Raw genomic sequence first — 19,375 nt, 5'->3', positions numbered from 1 at the left:
TCAAGCCCCATCTTTGACACATTCTGGCTAAGTGACCCTGGATAAATTGCTGATATCTTAGCAACTGTCTAAGAGTATTAATTTCAGAGCAGGGAATGATCTCTATTGGTAAAGGAAGTTCCTTCCCAGGAGTTCCCTAAAGTCCAATGAAATCACAGTCTATCCTTTCTTATCACTATTAATTAGAGATGACAATAAACATAGCTAACCTTTATATGGGCATCTAGGTAGTGAAATGAACAGAGTGCCAGATCTGAAGTCAGGAAGATAGATCAAAGTTAGCCTAGTGTTATACCACAGTTCTCCTTTATTGTCCTGATTCAGTTTCCCTAATTATCCTGACCCAGTCCTGACTCAGTTTCTCTAATTGTTCTGCTTCAGTTTATAATTATCAGCTCAAAGCTCAGTCCTGCAAAACCTCCCCTTCTTCTTTATCAGAATATTTGATAAGGATAAAAGATCTTATATTTTAGTATATCGGAATGCCTCTCCCCATCCCAAGCTATTGGAATGTCAGATACCATCTTGTCAAGATGCCTCCTCCCTTCTTGAGTGGCTCACCCCACCCTGTCAGAGTCCCATGCCTGCTCTCAGCACCCGGACTCCACCCCTGTCTCAATCTACCCCCTGAGTCTGAGAAATATGTATATAGTTCATTGAGAACTCACATTGTTTGCTGGATTCTTGGAGACGATAGTCTCATTCAACCCTGGGACCAAACCATGGATCCATTTGGTCCCAGTAAATCTCTCCCTTTAAATAAATTATTAAATACTCTCTAATCTCTATCTTGCCTCAGTTTCTCCAGCATTACAGGTGTGTGACTCTGAACAAGTCACTTAACCGTATTTGCCTCAGTTTCCTCATTTGTAAAATGAGCCAGAAAAAAGGACGTGGTTAAAATACTCTCATATCTTTGCCAAGAAAACCCCAAATGGGATAGGATAATGAAGAGTTGGACAGGACTGAAGAACAATAACTTTTATAGAACTCTTTACAGATTAGAAAAATGCTTATATACATTATCTCACTGGACACATTACCACTATGAGGAATATAGTGCATGGATTGGTATGCCTATTTTAGAAATCAAAAAATTAAGATGAAGACTCAGAAGACTAGAATGTTGAATTGGAAATGAGGTAGCCTGGCTTCTGTTTTCAGTTCTACTTCCTGTATGTACCTAAGCAAGTCCTTTCACCCCATTCTCAGTTTCCCATCTGTACAAAAAAAGCATTGGACTCGATGATTTCTAAAATTGCTTCCATACATTTTCATTAGACTATAAGCTTCTGACAAGCACAAATTGATTTGTCCTTTTTACTTGTATCATCAGAGTCTAGCACAACTCCTAATACAAAATAAATATTTAAAAATATTTCGTGGATTGATTGCAGTTCTAGAGCTGTAAAATTAGGGGATTGGACCAGATGATCTCCAAGATTCCTTCCAATTCTAAATCTAAGATCCTAGATCCATATTATTTTTAGACCTGAAAGAAAACTCAATCAAATCTAGTTAGACTCCCATATTTGACAGAGGAGGAAACTGAGGTAAAATGACTAACTCAGATAACTTACCTATAACAAATTAGTGTCAAATCCAAGTTTAGCTCTCAATATCCTGACTTCTAGTGCTCTTTCCACTTTTCTTCACTGACTAAATGATAATTAGAACATTATCTATGAGGGGAAAAAAAGGTGAAATTCCATTTTCATAAATAATATGTGGTAATCTATTAAAGATTTCATTGCAATACCACTACTAATGCGCTACTTTACATTTCATTATGAGATGGAGGTGACTTTTGTCAAAGCTATTAATAGCTCAAAGACTGGTTGATGAGGACCAAAATGATATTACTCTGTTTAGGTTAAGGTACAATGTGTCTGATTATGGCTGATTAGACAAACATGAGCTTGGAAGGCTCTACCACGAGTCAGGCACAAATAATCCATAGGAACATTTGGAGTGAAAATGTCTCTAAATTTGTGTATCTCACATTTCTTTTAAGCTATTGCAATTCTGCTTTGCTCATAGAGCACAGCACCTTCTTTGATTCAGGCACTCCATACTAAGCAATCCTTTGCCAGTATCTCCCATGTCACATAATAAATTCTGAAGTTCTTCAGAGAAAGACCTTGAGAGTGTCCTTATATCACTTCTTCTGACCTCCATGTGAGCATTTTCTCCATAAAATAATCCTTTAGGCAAATGTACATTTGAACAACACAGCCAACCCATAGGAATTGGTTTATCCACAGGAGAGTTTGAATGCTTTTTTTTTTTAATAGCCTTTTATTTACAGGTTATATGTATAGGTAACTTTACAGCATTGACAATTGCCAAACCTCTTATTCCAATTTTTCCCCTCTTTCCCCCACCCCCTCCCCCAGATGGCAAGATGACCAGTAGGTGTTAAATATATTAAAATATAAATTAGATACACAATAAGTATACATGACCAAACCGTTATTTTGCTGTACAAAAAGAATCAGACTCTGAAATATTGTACAATTAGCCTGTGAAGGAAATCAAAAATGCAGGTGGGCAAAAATATAGGGATTGGGAATTCAATGTAATGGTTCTTAGTCATCTCCCAGAGTTCTTTCGTTGGGTGTAGCTGGTTCAGTTCATTACTGCTCTATTGGAAATGATTTGGTTCATCGCATTGCTGAGGATGGCCAAGTCCATCAGAATTGGTCATCATATAATATTGTTGTTGAAGTATATAATGATCTCTTGGCCCTGCTTGTTTCACTCAGCATCAGTTCATGTAAGTCTCCCCAGGCCTTTCTGAAATCTTCCTGTTGGTCATTTCTTACAGAACAATAATATTCTATAATATTCATATACCACAATATATTCAGCCATTCTCCAACTGATGGGCATCCACTCAGTTTCCAGTTTCTAGCCACTACAAAGAGACCTGCCACAAACATTCGTGCACATACAGGTCCCTTTCCCTTCTTTATGATCTCTTTGGGATATAAACCCAGTAGTAACACTGCTGGATCAAAGGGTATGCACAGTTTAATAACTTTTTGAGCATAGTTCCAAACTGCTCTCCAGAATGGTTGGATTCGTTCACAACTCCACCAGCAATGTATCAGTGTCCCAGTTTTCCCACATCCCCTCCAACATTCATCATTATTTTTTCCTGTCATCTTAGCCAATTTGACAGGTGTGTAGTGGTATCTCAGAGTTGTCTTAATTTGTATTTCTCTGATTAATAATGATTTGGAACACTCTTTCATATGAGTGGTAATAATTTCAATCTCATCATCTGAAAATTGTCTGTTCATATCCTTTGACCATTTGTCAATTGGAGAATGGCTTGGTTTCTTATAAATTAGAGTCAGTTCTCTATATATTTTGGAAATGAGGCCTTTATCAGAACCTTTGACTGTAAAAACATTTTCCCAGTTTGTTGCTTCCCTTCTAATCTTGTCTGCATTAGTTTTGTTTGTACAAAAACTTTTCAGTTTGGTATAGTCAAAATTTTCTATTTGGTGATCAGTAATGATCTCTAGTTCTTCTTTGGTCATAAATTCCTTCCTCTTCCACAGATCTGAGAGGTAAACTATCCTGTGATCCTCTAATTTATTTATAATTTCATTCTTTATGCCTAGGTCATGAACCCATTTTGACCTTATCTTGGTGTACAGTGTTAAGTGTGGATCAATTCCTAGTTTCTGCCATATTAATTTCCAATTTTCCCAGAAATTTTTGTCAAACAGTAAGTTCTTATCCCAAAAACTGAGGTCTTTGGGTTTGTCAAAGACTAGGTTGCTATAGTTGTTGACTGTTTTTTCCCTTGAACCTAACCTATTCCACTGATCAACTAATCTATTCTTCAGCCAATACCAAATGGTTTTGGTAACTGCTGCTCTATAATATAATTTTAGATCTGGTACAGCTAAGCCACCTTCATTTGATTTTTTTTTCATTAATTCCCTTGAAATTCTTGACCTTTTGTTTTTCCATATGAATTTTGTTGTTATTTTTTCTAGGTCATTAAAATATTTTTTTGGAAATCTGATTGGCATAGCGCTAAATAAATAGATTAGTTTAGGTAATATTGTCATCTTTATTATATTTGCTTGCCCTGTCCAAGAGCATTTAATATTTTTCCAATTGGTTAGATCAGACTTAATTTGTGTGAAAAGTGGTCTGTAATTTTGCTCATAAAGTTTCTGATTTTCCCTTGGCAGATAGATTCCTAAATATTTTATATTATCAGTAGTTACTTTAAATGGAATTTCTCTTTGTAACTCTGACTGTTGGATTTTGTTAGTGATATATAAGAATGCTGATGACTTATGTGGGTTTATTTTATAACCAGCAACTTTGCTAAAGTTGTGGATTGAGAGTTTGAATGCTTAACAGTTTACCTTCAAAAAGGATCACAGTGTCTGGTCCCTTATCTTACCAAGTAATCTTCAGATCTTCCTAAGACAATTCAAATGGACAAGTTTCAGTTTCCTGGCATGGTGCTGGTAAATTGTTCAGATTTTATAATAAGGAAGTCAGCACAATGACTCTACAGACTTTCAGTTTAGCAGGAAAGTGAAGGACCTCAAAAACTACTAATACTAGGAGATTATAAGATCTGTCTAGGAGGTTCCACCAAGTTGTAAAAGTTTGGTACTTATGCTCAAAAAAAAAAATAGCACAAATCTGTTTTAAAATATTATTGTGTTTTTGCTATCCAAGGGCCAGCACAGTCAAACTTAGGACAAATATTGGATACCAGGTGATTGTTTAGGGATTGCCCTCAAGGAACTTGTATTCCATTGGCAAAAACCAGATATATCTACCTAAGTAAGTAGATTTTAAAAGGCATATCAAATGACTACAGGGTGATTTGGGAAAGGATGTACAAATAACTATCTTTCTCTAGATACCTAAATGGGAGATCTCCTCAAGGCTCTGTCCCTGGTCCTCTTTTCTCTCAATAATTCTTTCCTTGATGACTTGATTTATTTATATGTTTACTATTAAGATAGCTCTTGAACATATTTTCTCCAGCCTTGACTTCCTCGCAGAACTTCAAGAACACATTTCTTAGGCTTGTGGACTTTGAGAAAAGGAAACCTTAATGCAGACACTTACTGATTGTGTAACCCTGGGCAAATCTCAGTTTCCTCATCTGTAGAAGGAGCTGGAGAAGAAAAGGGCAGGCCAGTTCATTATCTTTGCCAAGAAAACCCCAAATGAGTTACTAACACTCTGACACAACTGAAGTGACTCAACAACAATACCCATGTGATACTTTTTATAAAATTCTGTTATTTCATCTTTATAGCCTCAGTGACTAGTTCAAGGTCTTATAAAAAGAAGGCAATAAATGTTTTATTAATAATTTATTAATAAATTATTAATATATAAATTAATAATTTATTAATAAAAGTATTAGATCATCTGCCCAACAATGGGTTTCAAACCATGCAGCCTCTTGTGAGCTTGAAAAAATATTTCAAGTTTTCATTGGCTTCCTGAATCATATTATTTTTTCTTACCCATAAATCTAAGTTATCCCCACCTGGAGGATCATTGGACTTATTATATTAATCAATCATTCAACTAGTGCTCATCATAAACACAATGGGCAATCTCAGCTGGAAGTCACTTTCATTAATGAATATGGGTTTCTATAATCTTCTGAGTTAGATAGTGAACCAAATAATATTACCATTCTATAGCTCCATGATTATTTTGCCCTGAAATAATTATAGTATTAATAACATATTTAATTGGTTTCATAGAAATAGATTTTGCAGTGTTAAGGCTGGAAGGATCCTTGGAGAACTCAATTCTAATTCCACTCTCCATGTTAGAGATGGGGCTTTCAGAAACCCATAATTCCCTTGCTACCAGTGATATGATTGGCCTTCCAGGTACACAATCACCTCTTTAACATCGATGCTTTAAAATTCATGATGTGATTTTTCTTCAAAACCTTTATTTTCCTGATTTTGGTTTGCTTAGTAACAAATAGTTCTGCTTTGGAGTTAGAAAGAGAAAGTGAGCCATCTGAATCCTGATATAGGCCCAGGATTCAAAGTTAATTATGGCAAATTTATATAGATAGATATAGAACTTTATAGTTTTCAAAGGACTTTTTGTAGGATTAAAGAATTTAGAGTTAGGAAAAATTTAGAAATTGGAATTTACTCATTACAAATGAGTAAAATGAACCCTAAATGGGACAACCAAAAATGGGTTTGAGATTCAAGACACAATCTTCTGATTCAGGATTCAATGCTTTTTTCTATAATTCCAGAAATGCTCAAATGACAGGGATCTCAGAAGCCAACAAAAATATACCTCAAAAATAACTAAAAATTTCCCAAAGAGGAGGAACTGTTTATCTTATTTAGAATTTCATTTCATTTTTTCATAGCCCTAATTCTTAGGAAGTATTTTTTTCTTTTTCCTGAGATGAAGCCTAACTTGTTTTTAAGGACTTTGATCAATACATGAATATTCATAATTACAGAGAATCAATGATGACACATAAAACCCAATATAGAAAGGTGACAGAACTGGGTGTAAAATGATAGCTATATTTTTGTTTAGAGATGTTGAGAGAAATTTATTCCATTGAACTGTGCATATTTATTACTTGAATTTTTTCTTCTTTTTTTTCTAAGAGTATTGGTAGCAGAGGGTAAGAAGGAGAGAAAATAGATTTCTGTGAATTTTTAAAAATAGAAATAGAATTACATTCATGTGAATGTTAGGTACACTTTGAGATAAGGTCACTGTGTTATTAGTTTTATAAAATAGAAGTCTTATAAAACAGAAATAATCTGTAAATTTTTGTAATATAAAAACAAAACACATTAATAATACTTTAAAAAAGGAAAATAATAAGACAGCCTTTTGAATTGTATTCTGATGGGAAGAAGAAAAATTGTGAGAACTCTAAGCTTTTTTGGAATTCCTGAGTGAAGGACTATAGTGAGACTATAGTCTCACCCCAAAACAAAGGATTCTTTGCTGATTATGGGCATAAGAAAACCATTTGTCTTACATGACTAGATATTATTGATCCCTATAGAACTTAAATTTCTTGAGGGCAAGAACTATTTCATTTTGTTTTCACATCTCCATTGTCAAGTATTATATGCCTACCACATAATACATGGGTGTATAAATGACTTGAATTTGTGTGTAATGTGTGTACAAATGAATTGAAGAGAGGGAAATCACACCCATCATCCTTAGTGTTGTCTTCTGGAATCAAATAATACAAATTCAATCCTTCTTTTATGATAGTCCTTCAAATACTTGAAAGCTATTATTATGTTCTTCTCTACCTCCCCATTCCAAAATTCATCCAAGTTCCTTCAAGTAATCTGCATATAGCAAGAAAACAGCTTCTTAATCAATAATGACTTCTGAGAAAAACTTTAAGAACCACAAGATACAATTCTTGTTTTCTGTCTTTTCCTTTTAACAGACTCCAAAAGCAGAATGACCCATGGCTTTGATGTATCATAACTTTTCTGTGACAATAAATTGGTTATTTTGTGCTTCAGTGAAAATGTGCTGAGCACAGTCTGAGTAACCATCAAGTCATCTCTGCCAAATTTTTCCAAGGTTCACTAACTAGTGACCTGGAAAACTCTCTATAAAACCTTTAACAGTCTTCAAGGGCCGGAAGAGATTAAAATGGTTAACTCATCAACTAATCCAGAGTGAACTTGGGATCAACTTGCCCTACATGTTCCTTCCTAGGACCGGAAGAAAAATCTGAAAACAATCTAATTTAAGAAGTGTACATTTCAAATGGACAGGTCAATAGAAAACTTTCTTGGTAATTAGTGACTATTCATATTGTGCAAGAGCTATTGAAGCGTAATGTGTTCCCAAATTTCTCAATGGCTCTTAGGGAATAGCCTGAAAGTTGTATGTGAAGCATATAACTTTCATCCTGGAATCAGTAATTTAAATTTGTTTTAATTCAGTCTTAGATATTCAAAGTAACAGCCAATTATAAAAGAGTAGATAACTACAATTTCTCAAGGATTCATGGTTTCATTGATGTGAGTGTTCTTTCTATCAATAGATTGCATATCTTAATACTGCTTTAAAAGGTGCCTTGGCTGAAAAAAAAATTACCTTACTAGTACCTCACTAAAGCACACAGTGAGGCAAATTAGTCAATTAAAAGCATTTTTAGTAAGTTCTATATGATAGGCACTGGAGTTAGAATAAAATTATTATACCCTGCACTCAAAAAGCTTGCCTTCTCTTTGGGGAAATAAAATTTTTAAATATAGATCAAAATATCCAAAATATTACTTTTTCACGGCAAAGAAAAGCAAGCAAGGGTACCAGGAGTTGGCAGACAGGTCTATTTTAAATGCTATCCTAAAAGACAGATGTTTACTTCATTAATTTGTCACAGCATCAGGTTAGCCCCTCTCAAATCAAACTATAGACTACATTATGAAATCAATGATTTAGAGAACTAAAGAAAAATAACCAATTCCCACCAATTTCTGAATATATCACATGAAAATATCTTAAGTAACTGCAATCTCAATATCTTGGATCATTATTTCCTTTTTTGATGTTTTAATTTATTCCTCACAACCATCTCTGTATCACTGTGGTAAACTAAAAGCTATCAAATTCACACCAAAACTTTCTCTTTCAGTAAACCTTTCCTGATTCAACTCCCCTAGTTGGAAGAAATCTTGTCCTCACCTGATTTCCTAATGCTTTGTACAATGTGGAATAGTGGAAAGAAACCTGTACTTGGAATGGATTCAAATCTCAGTTTGTAAAATCACAGAATCATAAAAGGTCAGATTTAGATTTAGATTTGACCTGAGATTTAGATCTGAGAGAGAGAGACCTTAGAGGTTTCTTATCTTATTCCTTTGTTTTATAGTTAAGGACACAAAAACCCAGAGGGAAAAGACACAGAGATCACACAGATGTTAAGTGGCAGATCATGAATTTAGCCTAACCTCCTCTGGCTCCAAACCTAGTGATCTTTCTGTGAGTGTTGCTCTGAGTCATACTAGCTGTTGTGACCATTGCAAATTACTTCACCTCCTCTGAATCTCAATTGTCTCATGCTCATAAAATTTCTCATCTTCTCTAACTCACAGGATAGTTTTGTGGAAGGTACTTTGCAAACTTATAAGTTAACTAAATGTGAGTTATGATTACTCTATATATATATTTGATAAGTTCATTTGTATTCTATTTAGCTGAATCTGCTTCCTTTATTCAGTGAGTTCCCAGAAATCAAGGTTTATTTATCTCTTCAATGACTAATGAATTTCCTACACTTATTTTAAGTTTAAGGCTTATGACTTCATTAGAATAGGTTCTCTTTCCACTGATGTAGATTATCTTCTTTTTCTCCCTTACTCTTTGTGTGAATTGATGTGGCTTAAAAAAATAAATATTAACTGATACACAATTTTCTAGGAATAAGCATCTAAGTTAAACTAGTCCTTGAGTAAAAGATGCATAGTCCATTCACCAGGCACTATACTTGATTTTCCTGCTTAGTAGGATTTTCCAATACTTGGGCTTGAACCCAGGACCTCCATGTTATGTAGAAGAATTAGAGTGGGATTTTAATGGCATAATTACATATAGGAAATGCTTAATACACTTTGGGTAAAAATTGAAATAGCATTGTAGTTTAAAAGAAATGCACCTCTGGTGGAGGATTCTGGGAAAATAAGTCATAAAATTCCAAGATCTCCATACACACAAAATTGCACATAGACTGGTGCAAAACAAATAAGATGTGAGGGTCAACAGGGGTTCTTCTACCTGAGAAGACCCAAGAAGACCTTGGACCAGGGTTTAACCTGCATGAAGTGCACACACAGCCTAGGCTAATTCCACAAAATCAGCCAGTGGGGGCCCCTGGGGCTAATTGGGGTCTGTTAGCTTAGTTGGAACGACAAGAACTTTCACTTCTAGGACAGCAAAGAGAGTGGGGAGTCTGCACCTCTGCTGATTAGGATCACCAGCTCAGTTGTGCTGCAGAGATGCAGCTCCAGGAGAGAATGACACCCAATGAAGAAGCAGTGGGGCAGGAATACTGCTGGCTGCTGCCACTTGCAGGAGGGTGGAGTTCTTGGTTTGAGGTTCCAGATCACAGCAGAGAATCAAAATGAAACCGGAGACTCCATTCCCTTCCTTCTGCCCCCATCCCAGAATTAGAAGTATTTATACTAATGGTTCTCATTTTTAAAAAATGAACAAAGAAAGAATCCAACTATTTGCTATGAGAATAGGAAAGAAGGGAGTTCACTTCAGAGGAGGAGTGAAGTTTAAAAAACAAAAACCTCCTGTACTTCAAAGAGTGATGTTAAATGGCTACCTGCACAGAAAAAAAAATTATAGAACTCAAAAAAACTTCAACAAATAAACAGAGAGATTGAAGAAAAAAGAAGAGAAGAAGAAGGAAGAAGAAAAAGAAGGAAGAAGAAGGAAGAAAAAGAAGATATAAAGAAGAAGATTGTGAAATAACAGTTGATCAACTAGAAAAGGAACTATAGAGTCTTAAAGAAGAATTCCTTGAAAACTAGAATTGGACAAGGGGAAGCCAGTGAGATTATAAGAGATCGAGAAATAACAAAACAGAATATAAAGAATGAAAAAATAAAGGATAAAGTGAAACATCTTATAAAAAAAGAAATACAACTCTTAGGCTACTATAATATCTATTTGCCTGGGAGCTTACAAAGGAGCTGAACTCTAGGTGTGAGGGCTTTAAGAATACCCACAGTAAATCATGAACTTTTGAGATATGTGGAAATGAGTTATTAGTTATTTGAGATTAAAATCCATGCTATGAATTAGCAATGAAACAAAAATTTGGCCTGACAAATAGGAGATTGAGCAAACAATATTCCATGAATAGAGAGTAACAAGGTTAGTTGTTATATAAGGTGTAAAAATTGTATGGAATGTCATTCCATTTACACCATGCAGCAAATATTTCTCCTGCTTTGGAAACAGAAAGCATAGTAGGTGTAAATCTCCCTGTCCATGTTGAAATTTGCCTTTGGGACCCTTTCTTTAACACCTATTTAAGCTGAAACATAGATTACTTTCCAAGTGTTCAGATTGGAAAATAACTTCCAAAAGATTTTATTTGCAATAAGACATATGCCAAGATAGCAGCTCTTATGCCAAGCTAAGGAACACTAATCTAGACACAACTTATTCTCTTTTTAAAGAAAATTGGCTTTTTCATATGATTTCACCAATCAACAACAAATGTTAATAGTCCAATATACAAAGAAGAATTGTATGAATTATTATCTTCTTCTCTATGGTTTATTTAAATGTATATTAAAACGAATATGATAGTAACAAAATTTTGCTGTTTGTCCCCTTTTGAACTTCTTTTTGTTTCACTCAGTGTATTTTTAATGTTTTATTGATGTCTTTTCCTTCTTTTTGCATCTTTATCACTTGTCTTTCATCGTCAAAGCAGATCATACCAGGAAAATGATACAATTTCATGCAAGTGAATTAGATTGAAGTGAGGGAAAGCTATGAGAGTCATCAGCCTCACTTTCTCCTCTGGAGCCATCTGGGTCCAGTGGCAATATAAATATTAGTACTGTTAGTGATGGTCCTCATCTTTGTCACTATTCACTAACTCACTCAACCTCTCTCCCCAAATAGAAGTCTTCTCTTATAACAAGTAAATAGAATCAAACAAAAACTAATCAAGACATTACCTATAACTGAATGTGTATGTTTTATTCTGTTCCTTATTCTCTTTTTTTTTAGCAGGCAAAAGATTTTGGACTTTATTCAGTAGGCAATAGGGAGCCTTTACAAAGTAATTTATTTATAAGTCATAGATAGAATTTGATTAACATATCTTTTTTATAGCTTTTTTATTGACAACATATGCATGGGTAATTTTTCAACATTGTCCCTTGCACTCACTTCTGTTCCAACTTTTTCCTTCCCTCTCTCCACCCCCTCCCCTAGATGGCAGGCAGTCTCCTACATGTTAAATATGTTAATGCATATCTTAGATACAGTATATGTGTGCAGATCCATACATTTCTCTTATTGCACAAGAAAAATCGGATTCAGAAAGTAAAAATAACTTGGGAAGAAAAACAAAAATGCAAGTAGTCCATATTCATTTCCCAGTGTTCCTTCTCTGGGTGTAGCTGATTCTGTCCATCATCGATCAGTTGGAACTGATTTGGATCCTCTCATTGTTGAAGATATCCACTTCCATCAGAATACATCTTTATAGAGTATTGTTGTTGAAGTGTATAATGATCTCCTGGTTCTGCTCATTTCACTCAGCATCAGTTCATGTAAGTCTCTCCAGGCCTTTTGAAATCATCCTGCTGGTCATTTCTTATAGAACAATAATATTCTATAATATTCAAATACCACAATTTACCCAACCATTCTCCAATTTATGGGCATCCATTTAATTTCCAGCTTCTAGCCACTACGAAGAGGGCTGCCACAAACATTTTGGCACATACAGGTCCCTTTTCCCTTCCTTAGTATCTCTTTGGGTACAAGCCCAGTAGTAACACTGCTGGATCAAAGGGTATGCACAGTTTGATAACTTTTTGGGCATAATTCTAGATTGCTCTCCAGAATGGTTGGATTCGTTCACAACTCCACCAACAATGCATCAGTGTCCCAGTTTTCCCGCATTCCCTCCTACATTCGCCATTATCTTTTCCTGTCATCTTAGCCAATCTGACAGGTTACACACCTGTTCTGCTCCTTATTATCAACAAAAATTCATCTTTTATTAAATAAGAAAGCTGTTTCTAATCAATTTCAATAAACATTTATTAAGTCCTACTATGTGTCAGGCACTATGCTAAGTATTAGGAAATAAAAAAGAGGCAAGACAATCTCTGTCTTTAAGGAGCTTACAATCTAGTGAGAAAGACAATATACAAATAAGTATATATAAAGCAAGTTATATATAGGAGAAATAGAAAATAATTAAATGATAGAAGACACTATAATCAAGAGGGATAAAGAAATAACAATAGTTAGATGATGTGTTTCCCATTCAGCAAAGAGATGGTGGAAGAAAAGTATGAAATGTTATGTAATTCTCATTCATAACTAATTTTCTGCTTGGCTAATATTATTTGTTGCAAAACAAAGCTTTTTATTTGAGAAGCAAAGAAATCGTCCAAATGTGGATGAAGATGAAGCTAAGATGGCAAAGTTATAGCATTAAAATAATGCCCCAAATTAAATTTTGAAGTGGAAAGTCAACAAAAGGTCAGAGAGAGACATTTTCCAGCCTACCGTAACTTTGCAGACTTATAGCAGATGTCTATAGTATCCAGGTGAATGTCAGCCTGGAGTGGGTGAGAAATACCAGTGGTGGGTCTTAGAGACAGCTACTATAGCAATAGCAGCAGCTTTGGTGGCTCTCACCCCAGAAAGAGCAAGGGGGTCAGATAGCTGGCCAGAAAAAGATTACAGGGGACCTCTTGTTTGCCCTGGGCGTAGATGGCATTGATTGCCAATGCTATTGCCCATACACAGTTCTGGGTTGTAGTTCCAGGATGGAATAAGCACTTGAGAGGGAGGGAAAGAGGGGAACTTGGTCATAAAAAGCTACTGGAAAGACCAAGACATAAACTTAGAAAAAAGAAAACAATGTGAAAATATCTATAAGGAAAGACTCAGGAAAAATTAAAACTAATTGGATAGCAAGAATTCCTGAAAGAATTAAAAAAGAAATGAATGGTAAAGGAAAAAATTGAGTGGGGGGAATGGAAGTAAGAAAATTACAAGAGAAAGAAAGAAAATTATTTTAAAAATGAATAGCTCAGTAAAAGAGGCATAAAATAACATCTCAAAAACAGGAATGGCATAATAATAAAAGCATAATAGTAAAATTCACTGAAGAAGAAAACTGCTTTAAAAAGCAGAATAGACCAAATGGAAAAGGAGTTACTAAATTTCCCTTAAAAAAAAAAAAAAAAAAACTTTAAAAAAAAAGTAAAATTGGCCAAGTGGAAAAAGAGATACAAACAGTCATTGAAGAAAATAATTCCTTAAAAATTAGTTCATAAAGTGGAAACAAATGACCCCATGAGACTTTAAGAACTAATAAAATAAAGTCAAAAAAATGAAAAATGGAAGAAAATATTAACTATCCCATTGAAAAAACTAACCTGGAAATAGACTGAGGAGACCTCAGGAAGAATTATTGGCCACCTGAAAGCCATGATTTAAAAAAAAAAAAAAAAAAAAAAGGAACCTAGGCATCATCTTTCAAGAAATTATCAAGGAAAACTACCTCAATCAATATCTTAAATCCAGCGGGTGAAATAGAAACTGAAAGAATCCACTTATCTCCTCCTGAAAGATCCCCAAAAGAAAACTCTCAGAAATATTACAGTCAAATTCCAGGATTCCCAAGTCAAAGAGCAAAGATTGCAAGCAACCAGAATGAAACAACAAATATCACGGAGGCAAAGTCAGAATCAGATAAGATTTATTAGCAACTTCCATTTTAAAGGAGCAGAGGACTTCGAATATAATATTCCAAAAAGCAAATGAGCTAGGATTACAACCAAGAATAATCTATCCAACAAAACTGAGTATAATTCTTCAAGGGGAAAAAGAAAGATATTTAATGAACCAAAAGGATTCCAAGCATTCCTTTGACATTCAAACAGAAGACACAAGAGAAACATAAAAAAGTAACCATAAGGGACCAGATGGAGTTAAAGTGTTTATATTCTTATATGGGAAGATGTTATTTGTAATTCCTAAGAGCTTTATAATGGTAATTAGAAAAAAAACCTGCATAGTCAGAGGGCAAGAGTATCAGTCAATTATGTTGGAGTGGTCTTAAAAAAAAAGAATGTAAGGGTGAAAAAGAAGGATAGTCTCAGAGGACGGTCAAGGGGGAAGTAAAATGGGACAGTTTTTTTCACATAAAGGATTTTTATATTGGAAGGAAAACTGGGAGCATGGCAAGCAATGCATGAACTTCACTTACATCAGAAATAGTTTAAAAAGTGAAGAATATATATATATAATATACTTCAATACGGAAATCTCTCTTGGTCAACAAGGATATAAAAAGCAAAGGGTATAAGAGATGGGGGAGAAGTGACAAGGGGTAGTGCAGATTGGGAGAGGTAGTGGTCAGAAGCAAGACAGACTTTTAAGGAAGGACAGGATAAAAAGAGAGAGGGGATAAGCAGAGGAAAATAAGGTGGAGGGAAATGCATAGTTAGTGATCATAACTGTGAATATGAATGAGATGAGCTAACCCATTCAACAAAAGAGAACAGCAGAATGAATTGGAAACTACAATCCAATAATATGTTGTCTAAAAGAGACATACTTGAGACAGAAAGGCACACAGAATTGATAATGAAGGACCAGAGCAAAACCTATTCTACTTTAACAAAAGTAAAAAGATGGCAATCATGATCAGACAAAACAAAAGCAAAAATAAGCCTAATTAGGGGCAGCTAGGTAGTGCAGTGGATAGAGTACTAACCCTGAAGTCAGGAAGGCCTGAGTTCGAATTTGCCCTCAAATACTTAACACTTCCTAGCTGTATGACCCTGGGCAAGTCATTTAACCCTGATTGCCTCAGTAGATAGATAGATAGATATCTAGATAGATAGATAGATATACCTAATTGAAAAAGATAATTAGGGAATCTACATTTTGCTAATTGGTACCATAAACAATGAAGTGATATAAAAAAAAATTACAGCAGGTTTCTCTGATAAAAGCCTTATTTCTTAAATATATAGGGAACTAAATCAAATTTATAAAAGTAAAAGCCATTCCCCAAATGATAAATGGTGGAAGGATGTGAATGGGAAGTTCTCAAAAGAAGAGATCAAAGCTATATAAAAATGTTCTAAATCACTATTGATTAGAGAAATACATATTAGAACAACTATGAGGTACCACCTCACATTTATCAGAAATGACAAATGTTGGGGGAAATAAAGAAAAATAGATACAGTAATGAACTGTTGGTAGAGTAGTGAATGGATTAAACCATTCTGGAAAACAATCTGACACTGTGCCCAAAAGGATATAAGACTATGACCTAACAATACTACTTTTATGTTGATACCCTAAAGAAATCAAAGAAAGAAGAAAAGGACCTATATGTGCAAAAATATGTATAGAAGCTCTTTTTGTAGTGGCAAAGAACTGGAAATGGAGAGGATACACATCAGTTAGGGAATGACCAAACAAGTTGTGACATATGATTGTGACAGAGGACTATTTCCCAATAAGAAATGACAAGGTGGGAAGGAAAGATAGGACCCAATGCAGGCTCAGTCTGAGAGGACAGAAGACCAAGACCATCTGAAGGAGACTTGGCTGTTAAACTGTTTGAAGCTGTGGGCAAGTCTGGCCTAGGCTTAGCTATCATAGGAGGAGTTGTCAAAATTGTCCTATATGATGTGTATGCTGACCTGGAGCTGTCTTCTTTGGTAGGTTTCATGGAGTCCAAGGACTGTTACAGTGGAAGTACTCATTTTTCATCCCAAAAATATAGACACCAATTATTTTTGACTGCTGTTCCCAGTCATGGAAATGTCCCAGTAATCACTGGTAGCAGGGATTCCAGAAAGTGAGGATCATTCTTTGTGTGTTCTTCCAACTTGTTGCCAAACAGCCTTGAATCTTCACCAGCATTGGCAAGGACTATTAGAAGAGGATGCTCACAGAGATCCACAAGTCAGTGGTAGCTTGATTTGATGCTTGAGAATGGATGATCCAAAGAGAACTAGTCTCCAAGCACAGAGCAAACAGCAACCTTTGACTCATCCCAGATGATGTCCCTTTGATGCATGTGTGAAGAAGTTCATGGAGGCAGTAGAAGCCAAACAAGTGGCTCAGCAGAAGACAGGGCCAGATTTGCAAGGGAGAAGACTGAACAGAAGAAATCAGTCATCATCTCAGCAGAGGGTAACTCCAAAGAAGTCAAATTGACTGCTAATTTGGTCACCACAGGAGATGGCTTATAAGAGAGCTTCATAAACTGGAAACCACAGAAGACATTACATAAAACTTTTCTGCTCTTGAAATCTGCCTAGTGGATAGTCAATGCTCCTCCAGCTTCCCCAATGAGACCTGCAGTCACATTAATCCTATCCCACTCAGTCATGATCTAATCTACAATCTTTTCCTGCCCCCATTCAAAATCACTGTGAGATTTAATAATTTGGCTTAAGCAAAGGAAATAAAATTTAAAGTCATTTTGAGATCTTGAAAAAAAAAAGAAAGAAATGACAAGTTTGGGAGGGAGGTTCAGAAAAGGAGCTGACAAGACCTACATAAACTGATGCAAAGTAAAATGAGAACTGAGAGATCATAGTGCATGGTAATAGAAATGTTGTAATGATTATCAACCATGAAAAATTTGGCTACTCAGAGCAATACGATGATCCAATACAATTCCAAAGAACTCATTATGGAAAAAATGCTATCCACCTTCAGAGAGAAAACTGATGAGTTCTAAATGAAAATTGAAGCATTTTTTTTACTTTATTTACTTTCCTTTGCTTTTGTGAAAAAAAACATTTTGAAAAATATGTTTTGCATGATTTTACATGTATAATTGATTTATTGTTTGCTTTTTCATTTAGTGGAGGAGGGAGAGTGGGAAGGAAGGAGAGAATCTAAAACTCAGTTTTTTAAATGTTAAAAATAAATAAATTAGAAATTAGAAAATGTTAATCAAAAAGAAGAATTCATAAATATTTTAAAAGTCAGACACTCAACAAAATTAGGTGATTACTCTGAATCAGGCATCATGCCTGGGGCTATTGAGTCCCCTGGGGCTCAAAAAGGGCAAAAAATAGTTCTTGTCCAAGAGGAATTCTAATGGGGAAGACAACTTACAGATAATAAAGTCCAACATACAAAATAGATGGAACACAATCTCCTAGGAGTGGGGATGCCCAGAAACGTCCCTTGAAGAAGGTAACATTTGAGTTAAGTCTAGGAATGATGCTCTTCCAGAAACAAGAAGAATATGAATTTGATCGCTATTCTCAAAGTAAAAGGTGAAAGGCATGGGGGGGGGCGGAATGTCAGTCCATCAGGAAAGAAGGAAGAGTAATCCAAGCAGATGGGTCAGTCAGGAAAAAGGTCCAAGATTGGGGAATGGAGTGTTGGCAAAGAAGAGCAAGTAGCCCAAAGGAAATAAATTGTAGAGTATATGTTGAGAAGTCAAATAAAAAAAGAGAAAAATATTTTGCTTGTGGAATCAATCTGTACATAACTGTACATAACTACCATAACATTGAAGATATGTCATTCTGTATATGGACATCTAAGCATCTTCAAACTCCTAGTGATTCATACAAAGTTGGCAAACTAAAGATTGCAATAAAAGATTCACAGTAAATCCCAAATGGTATCCAACAACAAGTAAGCAACTGCTGATAAAAAAAAAAAATCTCCTCATTATCTTCATTTCCTAGAAAACTTCTAAGAAATGCAATTCTGAACTACATGCAAAATCCATCTTCTTACACTTTGCCCTATTCCAACTAATCTTTTCACACCCCTCTACATAAATACCTAAAACATCAGCTCATGCTCTGACATCCAGCACTGATTAGATTCTATGTTCGGGATGAACTCAGATACTCCTATTAGGTAGATTAACCTAAACTTAAGTTCACGACTCATCTGGAAATGGTGATTGTGCCAAATTCTCTCCACTTGAAGGCAATTTCTCCCTAACAAGTCTGAACACTAGGCTTTGACTATGCATAAATAAGGTTCATTGAGACCACCAACTTCCTCTTTTATGGGATCCCTATATGATCACAGATATAGAGCTAGAAGGCAACTTTGAGGTCATCTAGTCCAACCCTGTCATTTTATAGATGAAGACAATGAGTCCCAGAGAAAATAAATGACTTACAAAAGAACACACAAATAGTAAATGAGAGAGCCTGGATTAAAATTCAGGTCCAATGGCTTCAGATACAATGTTCTTGCCACATCATAGATTCCCAATGATTCTAATAATTATATTGTAGGAGAGAGAGAGAGAGAGAGAGAGAGAGAGAGAGAGAGAGAGAGAGAGAGGAAGAGGGAAGGAGAGGAGAGAAAAGAGGGAAGGAGAGGAGGAGGGAGAGGAAGAGGGGAAGAGAAGAGAGGAAGAGAAGAGGAGAGAGAGAAAAAAGAGATGGAGAAAGAGAGAAAGAGGAGGAGAAGGGAAGAGAGAAAGAATGAGGGAGAGAGAGAGAGAGAGAGAGAGAGAGAGAGACAGACAGAGACAGAGACAGAGACAAAGAGACAGACAGAGACAGAGACAGAAAGAGAGAGAGAGAGAGAGAGAGAGAGAGAGAGAGAGAGA

The sequence above is a fragment of the Sarcophilus harrisii genome, chromosome 2 (assembly GCF_902635505.1).
Source record: "Sarcophilus harrisii chromosome 2, mSarHar1.11, whole genome shotgun sequence".
In the NCBI taxonomy this organism is placed as follows: Eukaryota; Metazoa; Chordata; class Mammalia; order Dasyuromorphia; family Dasyuridae; genus Sarcophilus; species Sarcophilus harrisii.
The sequence above is the reverse complement of the archived record's forward strand: the minus strand, read 5'-3'. Positions refer to the sequence as shown.